The following is an 8,916-nucleotide window of genomic DNA, read 5'->3' as shown; positions in this document are numbered from 1 at the left end:
GGCGTCGGTCCTCTCGCGACAACCACCGGCGTTGCCTACCGTCGTCGTCGTCGTCGTCGTCGTCGTCGTTGTCGTTGTCGTCGGCGGCGGCGGCGTCGCTCGACCGCCATCCCTTCCCGCCTGGCTCTGGCTCGCTCTCTCTGTCAACCACCCACCTCGTCGTAGCTTTCCTGCCTCACCTCCACCATCCTCCCGCGCGTCGGGGGTGGCCACCCTCCGCCGCCCGTCGACGTGTCCGCCTCTCGTGTCGCGAGCGAGAGCCACCCAATGGCAAATGCAACCAGCAAGTCGAGGAGAGGATAGAAATGGAGAGAGCGACCGTACGTTCTCGTCCTATACATGTCTCCCTCCTCGCTTTCTTCTTCTATTTTCCCTCATCTCTTGCGAACCTTCTCCGCTTTACGCATACCTATAGCTGCTTCGATCCTCGCCTCTTTCTTGTCTCTCTTTCCTTCTCCGTAGGTATCTCTCCGTCCTCTTTCTTCCCAACCTTTCGTCCGTGTGTGTTTCCTTCGACGACCGACGTGTCGTGAACTTTGTGCTCCAGTTGCCGGCACGCTGGAATTTTCGACTCGATTCGCCGTCGTGCGCGCCTTTTCTTTCACCCGTAGTCGTGAACTTCTCCGTTCATCCAAGTTCATATAAGACATTGCAATATTCCCTGGATATTTTCATTTTTCAATTCCATCATTTTATGATAAGTAAAAATCATAAAAACGATATTTCGGACTGTTTGACAGATTCGTACTGACAATGAGAACACGCTCCGCGCGTGAAACGAGACGCAACGCATCCACCGTGGACCGCTTGTCCCGCAATCGAGAAACCCTCGGGGTCCGTACCACGTTCGTCGATTAGGTGCATATCCAATCCGGGAAAATTCGCTTAGATCGCCGGATAGGCGCTCGAGAGCGCCGTCGCCTCGTCGGGCACTCGACGCGGCCGAAAAGCGGCTGTTCGCGGGGGCCTCTCGAGTTCGTTTCCTCGTTCGTGCGGGGAAGAGAGGGACCTTCCCTCCCCCTCCCACCCTTCCCCAATCGACTGCCTATTTACCCGCCAAACAACGGGCGTGCGGCGCAAACGATAGCTCTCTCCTCCTCTTTCAGATTCACCCCTTTGAAGCCCACTCTCGTCCGGCGCCTCGCGCGCCTCAAATATTCCGCCGGGACAAAAACGGTCTCATTCCCATCTCAATCTATATTCGCACGTCCAACACACTCGAGATTATGAATGCGTGGGGTTAATGAAACCCGGGGAAGGCGTCTGCCTTTGCACCACCGAGCGGCAACCGTCGCCGCTGACGACCACCGCCACCCTCTCCACCCCTCGCAACACCTATCTGTCCTCATCCATCCATCTCCCCAGTCTTTTGGAGTTGTATATATGTTGACGGGAGGGCGGGGAGAGGGTGGGGGGGAGGGAGAAGAGGAAGAGACAGTAACGTTCTCCACACTCGCACTTTCTTTTTCCTCCAACTTTTTCGCATTGCATGTCCGGTTTCGGGATATTTATTTTCGGGATGCAAACACTGCAAACACCGCAGCTGCCCTACGTGCGTCTTTATTTTTTAAAGAGACCACACCGCGCGGCCGACATGGTGTCGTACTTGGAAGATGCTGCGCGTTTGCATGAGAAGGCGTCTCTTCGCTCCGGGCGAGACTCGGACTCGCGACTTGTTCTTGAAGCTTGCATGCAGGTTCTCTCCGAATGGACGGATAATATTTGATATTATCCGTCCATTCTGAGAGAATCTGATAGCATGGGAAAGTGATGGTTTTTAGGAAATCGAAGTCGATTTATTCTCAACGAAAGTTTCGGGGCACTATATTCTTTCAATAAATGGTTTTCAAGAAATTATGCTTTATTACATTTATTCATACTCTATTATTTGAATTTTTATTTTAATGTTATTTGAATTTTAATAATGTGTAATGTAATGATTTATAAATTCTTATAATTTGTTAATCGGAAATCACTTTGTCTGTGAAAAAAATTATTATACTACATACATACATACATACATATATATATATAGTATATAAAATTAAACAATGATATTATAACAACATTACAATCGCATTCATGTCGAGAGACCTTCACAATTATTTCATTGCGTATCGACCGAGTCCCATTTGCTTGCTTTACGCCATTCCTCTCCAGATGCCTCCACGTACAAGATAGAAGATTTTCATTCGTGCACTTTGTAAATTTTTTTTTGCTACTTTTATTGAATACCCCAGTTAGTTAATTATTTAACATTCTAATAGCCACTTATCCTCCCACAATTACTCGAAAAAAAAGCTATTCTTGATTCTTCCCTTATACTTTTTAAACTCAAACTTTATCTGTTAATGTTTTTGTTGAAGTGAACTCTGGCGTCAAATGTCAAGGAATTTACCGTGAAGGTCGAGCAATCTGTTGCTGATTCAAAAAGGAGGAGAATCCGCGGCGCCTCGTAATACGCTCGCTGCGTATTCCTCGGGTCGTAAATGGAAATCAAGCGGTGTGTGGACCAGGGAGTTTGAAACGATCGTGTCCCATAATTCGCCTTTCCTGCCGTAAATTATTTCGCAAAAAGAGACGAGACGCGGGAGGTCGCAGGGGGGAGGGTAAGATGGGAACGCGGGCAGGGGGGAGGAGGGTGAGAGGGGAAGGCACACGGGGTACTCGCGGTTGCGGTAACACCGTTATTATATACGTATACGAAATGGACGTCGGGGGCATGCGGGGGGAATAAAATGGATGGAAAGTGAAGTAAGGTCATAAAGGTTTTTATTCCGGGGTGTTATCCTCGAAGTAATGCCCGCAGTAAACCACGGGAGCCCTGGGGATACCCTATCGATACCGGAGCGAGAACCTTCTCTTCCGAGCTTCTCTGTGTGTTGTACCTCTTACGGTCTCGTGGACCGGGACAGGGGGCTGGGAGGGATAGACCTTGCATTACCGTGACTTACACGCAATTACGCCGTTCCTCTTCGCGCCTCTTCTTAGCGAGAGAAATATTTCTGTCGTCCCGCCGGCGCGCTATTTATTTTACATCGCGCAGCGCGAATGTGCAGCGCGCGCTGCGCGCCAGAGAAAGGAGGCCGCAAGATCGCGCGAGTCGAAGAAACATTGCTCGTCACTCTTCCGCCGCGCGTTAAACTTTGTTTCGAACGCGAGTAGACGGAGGATTTTTATACCTAATGACACAGCATTATTTGACAAAATTGTTACACGCAACACAAAAATCTACACGGAGAGAATTTTTTTTTAAATTTACCCTGCAAATCATGTTAATTATGGGACAATATAGTATTTAGGCAAATTTTACTGTGCATTACAATAAGATTTCGCAGTAAAATTTATTGTAGTGCACAGTAAAATTTACCTAAATACTATATTGTCTCACAATTAACATGATTTTCAGGGTAAATTTTAAAAGAAAATTCTCTCCGTGTATACAATCATTTACAGTGAGCGAAGGTATCGCGATCGCGAGAAGCGAGCGTCTTCGAGAGATTCTCGCATTCGACATTTCTGAAGCAAGCGACTGCAAAAGTTTTATAAGCGACGAACAGAATTGCGAGTACGCATTGTATCATGATATAGTGTTCAAAGTAAGCGACTTTAAATTTTGTAGTATTTACAACACGTCATGTAGCGCAAAACCAATAGCTGCAACGCGATACGCGGTCAACGACCCGCGCGAGATGTAAATATTGTATTTCAGCCCGCGGAAGGAGGACCGATTATAGGAATGTGCAATAACAACTGTTGATTAATATTGATCTGCTAGTTAGCAATAATTTATTGCATTTCGGACAAATTCCAAATGAATTTGTTTCATTTATTTTTCTCTTGTATTTTCATTCTCCTTATTAGAGATATGAAATTTTTTCTCCTCTAAAAAGATAAAGAAAGATATATCAAGAGAAAAAAAAAGTAATGTCCTTTAGCACGTAATGCTCTTCGTAACGTAAACGTTGACATTAGACAATCTCTAATAATTCGCGTGAAATTTGCAAAATTGTCTTTTCTTAATTTGTTGAGAATAACAAGAGCTATTTTTACCTTCTATTTACAACGCTTACGATGACTCGCCATCGTGTGTTTCCTCGAGTGGAATTGGCTCTTACATCGAATTCGATACGTTCGCCAAGTTCCCTCTCCCACAGGCGAATGGAGCTCGTCCTGGAATACAAAAATAATGAGGGCCGAGTGTTTTGGTTCGATTAGACGACATCGATTTTTATCGCGGCCCCGGCCGCCCTCGTCTTCTCCTCCTTCGATAGGGGCTTCTCTCGCGGCTATGCAAATAACGACGGGGGGCGGTGGAAAAAAATTACGCCAAAGTGCTAAACGATCGGCGAGGAGGGCGAGCAACGGTGCGCGCGTGTGTCGTACGCGTGTCATGCGTGAGCGTGCGTGTGTGCGTGAGCGTGCGCTCGCGCGCGATCGTGAACGTGCCGCACGGGGCCACCTTATGTCGAGTGGGTGACTTCGAATGGCAGAGGGTGCGGGATTTTCAGGTCGGTATGCAAATAAACCACTCCCGGATGTCTCGGGGGTTCGATTCGGTTTAAAGTTATTGCTCGCGTCGGCCGGAATCATCGTCGTTGGTGGAATCGTTGCCGACGGCACGTCGTCCCGCCGCCGCCGGCACGTCGCGCGACGAAAGAAAGCGATTTGGATTACTGTTGACGGCGCTTTCGTGCGCCCACGTCGAGGGATCCGCTCGCAAGAAGGAGAATGTGTTTTTTCTTTTTCGTGAGACCGAGGCTCGCGCGGGCTTGCTACGACGACGCGCGGTTTAATCCTATATCCCGCTAGCTCGTACTCCGCTCACGGGCGCACGTTAAGCCCGCGCGCGCGTGTGATATGAAGGGAGCAAGACGATCGGAACTAATTACAAGATAAATGGATGCCGTGTCGAGTCGAGAGTCTACGCGAGATAAGAGAGGACGTGGAAAAAGTAGGAAAGAGCGAGACGGAAGGGGCGAACGCGGGCTCCTTGAATGGTGATCAATGGCCGGCCAGATGGAAAGGATGGTATCGTCATTTAGTGTTTCTAATCGCCGACGTTAGTCGCTTCATCAGTTCATTAAAATCGCTTTTAGAAATTTAATTATACCAATTCAATTATTCGACGCCGACTCGTTTAAAGCGCACACAGCAGGATAATTAATGGTTTTAAATTAAAATTGTATAACCTATGATTTATCCCTATAATGTATTTTATATTTGTATATATCTCGATTGTTCGGTGGAACATACATTTTTATTCACTCTCTCTCTCTCTTTCCCTCTATTTTTCGTTCGACACACGTGCTGTGTTAATTTCTTACTCGATCGGCACGAGCGGAGGGGGACGAATTTAAAAGAAAGGACACGCGATACCGCGCTGATTAGCGCGTCTCGTAGACAGCTAATCCCTTATAGCAGCACCCTCCGCGGACTGTAAATGAATATTGATTACCACGGGCGAGAGATGGCTCGCCGCGTCGGAAAGAATCGTATCTCGAAACCGCAAGCGAGTGCCTCTAAATGGGAAATCAAACGGAGCGATCTCCGTCAGCGTTGACTTCGTCGCTGCGCTCGGTAATGAATAAAAATTATAATTACGTTTCTCATCGCTGTCGTCGTCGTCGCCGTCGAGGAGGTGGGAGAAAAAAAAAAAGGTAGTTAATCAATCACGAGTGAGGGACTCCGAGACGAGGTTTCGTCTTTCCCATCGTCGTCGGTCGCCCCTTTTCGATGCCAGCCCTCCTTACGAGTTTGCTCGACGAATGCCATTCGCAGACCGCGGAGATTTGCAAAGCCCCGCGGATGATTATGAATTCTCGTTCGTGCGATTTAATCCGCTTGCCGGATTCACAAGTTTTCCGCATGTAGGGACCTCCGGGAGTTATTTATTTAAAGTGTTACTTGAATTTTGTTTATTGCAATAAGATGAGAATGAAATCATCAGCAATATGCTTCGTAATTATATATTTATTTAGAAATTCAATAAGAATAAAGATATTTAAATAACAAAGTGTCTGTGTTATTTTAAGAACATTAAAATTAACTCGTAAATACGCGTGGGAGTTAAAAAAGCTAATTATACTTGGAGCGTCGCCTTTCCTCAATCTCGATTTTCAGCTTTCGATTTCGATCGTAAAACGTAACGCGGAGAATCTCGTAATTGTCCCTTATCATCTTTTTTTCTAACTATTAAAAAAATTTATAATGATCAACGTTCGGCGTCTCATAGTACCTATTGCATAAAACGCGGAAGAGTTTGGGAGTTTTAATTCGCGGTTGACAAGCGTGAGAATGAAGCCGATTTATACTCCGGGACATCGAATTTACATATCCCTATCAATAAGACGGTTGAGGCTGGGCGAGGATAAGGATGTTGGAGAGAAGGGTGGGAGGGCTGGATGCAGCCAGCACGGGAGGTGTTCTCGCCGATGCGAGCTGGCGTTCTGCGCGCAGGGATAAGGAGGCGAGCGAAACGAAGAATATGCAAACAACCGCGTTACACGCATCGCTCACCGCGCATCAAACGTTTATCGCGTGAAGCCATAAGAGAGCAGTTGGCACGGATGATTCATGGTGGCTGAAGTGCGGCGGCGACAGAGAGAAAGGAGAGGGGAAGGGACAGAAAGCGCGTTAGGACGAGCAGGGTGGGATGCGCGGGGGAGCAAGAGAGAGAGAGAGAGAGAGAGCTGCAGCGGAGGAGCTACCGACTGTATATACCTACATCATGCAAATGGTTCCAATCATAAGCGAAGTCTATAATCGATCTATAAATCTGCTTACCGGGAGGAAAGGATCCGGGGAGTTACGCGTCACGACTCGCGGGGGGGGGGATGGTGGAGGGAGGAGGGGAGAAGAGCGGGGAGGGTGCCGCTGCCTTTCACCAACACCACCTCGTGTCTCGTGCTTACGCACTTGCTAACGGCGGGGGTACACACCACCGTAGACAAATGTATCTTGTTAGCATACCATTTGTATGCATGGAGTTTTGTACTTTCTCTCGCTCTCGATTTCCCCCTCTCGCTCTCTTTTGTCGGAACTCACTTAGACGCCTCACGTACGGGCGTTTAACGATTGACTCTGGAAAATCGAATGGCACCCGCTTGGCCGATGATGATGCTTCCTGCGGCTGTTAACCATTCGGCAATCGTCTACCATCGTAAATTGACGTTTGAAGAACAAAACGATTAGATTTTGCGCCATGTAATGAATAACATATCAGATATATCTGAACAAAGAAATCTTGTCGCAATGTAATTTCAATATATAAAAAATTCTCTTTCTAAAGATTTGCAAAAGTTTTTGAAGAATTAATTGTTTGTCGTGGTTAAAATCAATTATATTGTTAATGCGATTCGTAGACGCAAGTAGCCGAATAATTACTTGGATTTACTTTGGCCAAATGGAATGGGAAAAATGGATGTGCCGCGGTGTTGAAGAGGAAAAAGACACCTTAAAGACTCCTCCCCCCGATAATTATAGAAACTTGCTGGGCTCCTGGTTTCTTGAATATCAAAGCAGTCGGTGAAATAATCAGCGAACCAGAGCCAAGGCGAACGGCCGAAGGGTTTGTCGGCCCACGAACAGAAGGGAGGGCTGAGTCCTGTAGCCCGGCGATATTCTTTGCGTCATTATCGCGATTTAATTATGTCAAGTTCCTTTGAGTCTCTTAATTTGGGCGGCTTTGCTTTCTCCATCTCGCTCTCTCTCCTTCCAATTGCGGGCGTAAATATTTTCGAGATGAGTTACCTTGCTAATCAAGGATTTCTTTTAATCAGTCATCTCAGATGACGTGCAATCTATTTATTATCGTGCCGTGCGCGCAACGTACTTCGGGTGGATCGCGAGAGATAATGTACTTCTGATACTAAAATTGCATTTTCGCGAGAAATTTCTTAGATTTATTTTATCATACAACAACGTTCTTATCAGACAGCTGATTTCGTATATCACGGAAGTGGATGCGGAAATCGCATGAGTAGAAGGAAAGGCTGGCAAACGCGCAACCTCCTTTCTATAACCCGACGAGAGAGTGAGAGAGAGAGAGAGGGGGGGGAGGGAGAGAAAAAAGTAAGGAAAGGGAGAGAGAGAAAGAGAACTCGGGAGAGAGAAATTAATTTTAACTTTAAATTAAGACTCGTCTGATACCTGGCTGCCTCTTTGTTGCCACGATCGACCGACTCGGGGGCTGAATCATCCGCGTGAGGGGGGGACAAGGGCAGGGGGCAGAAGCCGGGAGCACGTCGAAGAAGACGAAGGGACGCGGCCGAAGTTTTCCCGCGCTTTTGTCTAGCGTTAGCGAGAACGTTAATAATAAAATAACGACCCGGCGCGGGTAACGAGTTGTCGCACGCCTCTGCGCGATATTCATCATCGATTTCTTCGCGCGGAATATCATTGCGCGACGACTCGTCGTCTCCCGTCCGAGGCCTTCTTCTGCCCTGCGCCCTGACTAAATCGATATCTCGACGAGGTATGTACGAGTCGAGAAGTTCTGCCGAAACTTCACACGCGCGTACATATTAATCCATTAGATTCCATTATGTCACGTGGACGACGGTTTAATTTTTAGCAGATAGAAACGCGATATCTCCCCTCCCTCTCGGTCTCTCTCATAACCATTATCGGAAACGTCGCGGGAAAATAGACGAAAAACACTTGATAGATGATATAAGAAAAATAGAGCAGAAGAAGGAGGGCACGGCCCGGTGGTGCTGGGAAGCAGGGGGAGCGGAACCGATGCCGAGGGTGGGACAAGGAGGAGGCCATCGGTCAATTAATCAAGATAATGAGTGCCACCGAGTCAAGCCGTGAAGCACTAGTACGTAAGGAACGGAGGCGGTCGACAAGTGGGTGGCAGAAATAGAAGGTGGGTGGACGGCTGGCCGGGGTAGGAGAGAGAGAGAGAGAGAG

This window comes from Wasmannia auropunctata, unplaced genomic scaffold, assembly GCF_000956235.1.
Source record: "Wasmannia auropunctata unplaced genomic scaffold, wasmannia.A_1.0 LD336111.1, whole genome shotgun sequence".
In the NCBI taxonomy this organism is placed as follows: Eukaryota; Metazoa; Arthropoda; class Insecta; order Hymenoptera; family Formicidae; genus Wasmannia; species Wasmannia auropunctata.
The sequence above is the reverse complement of the archived record's forward strand: the minus strand, read 5'-3'. Positions refer to the sequence as shown.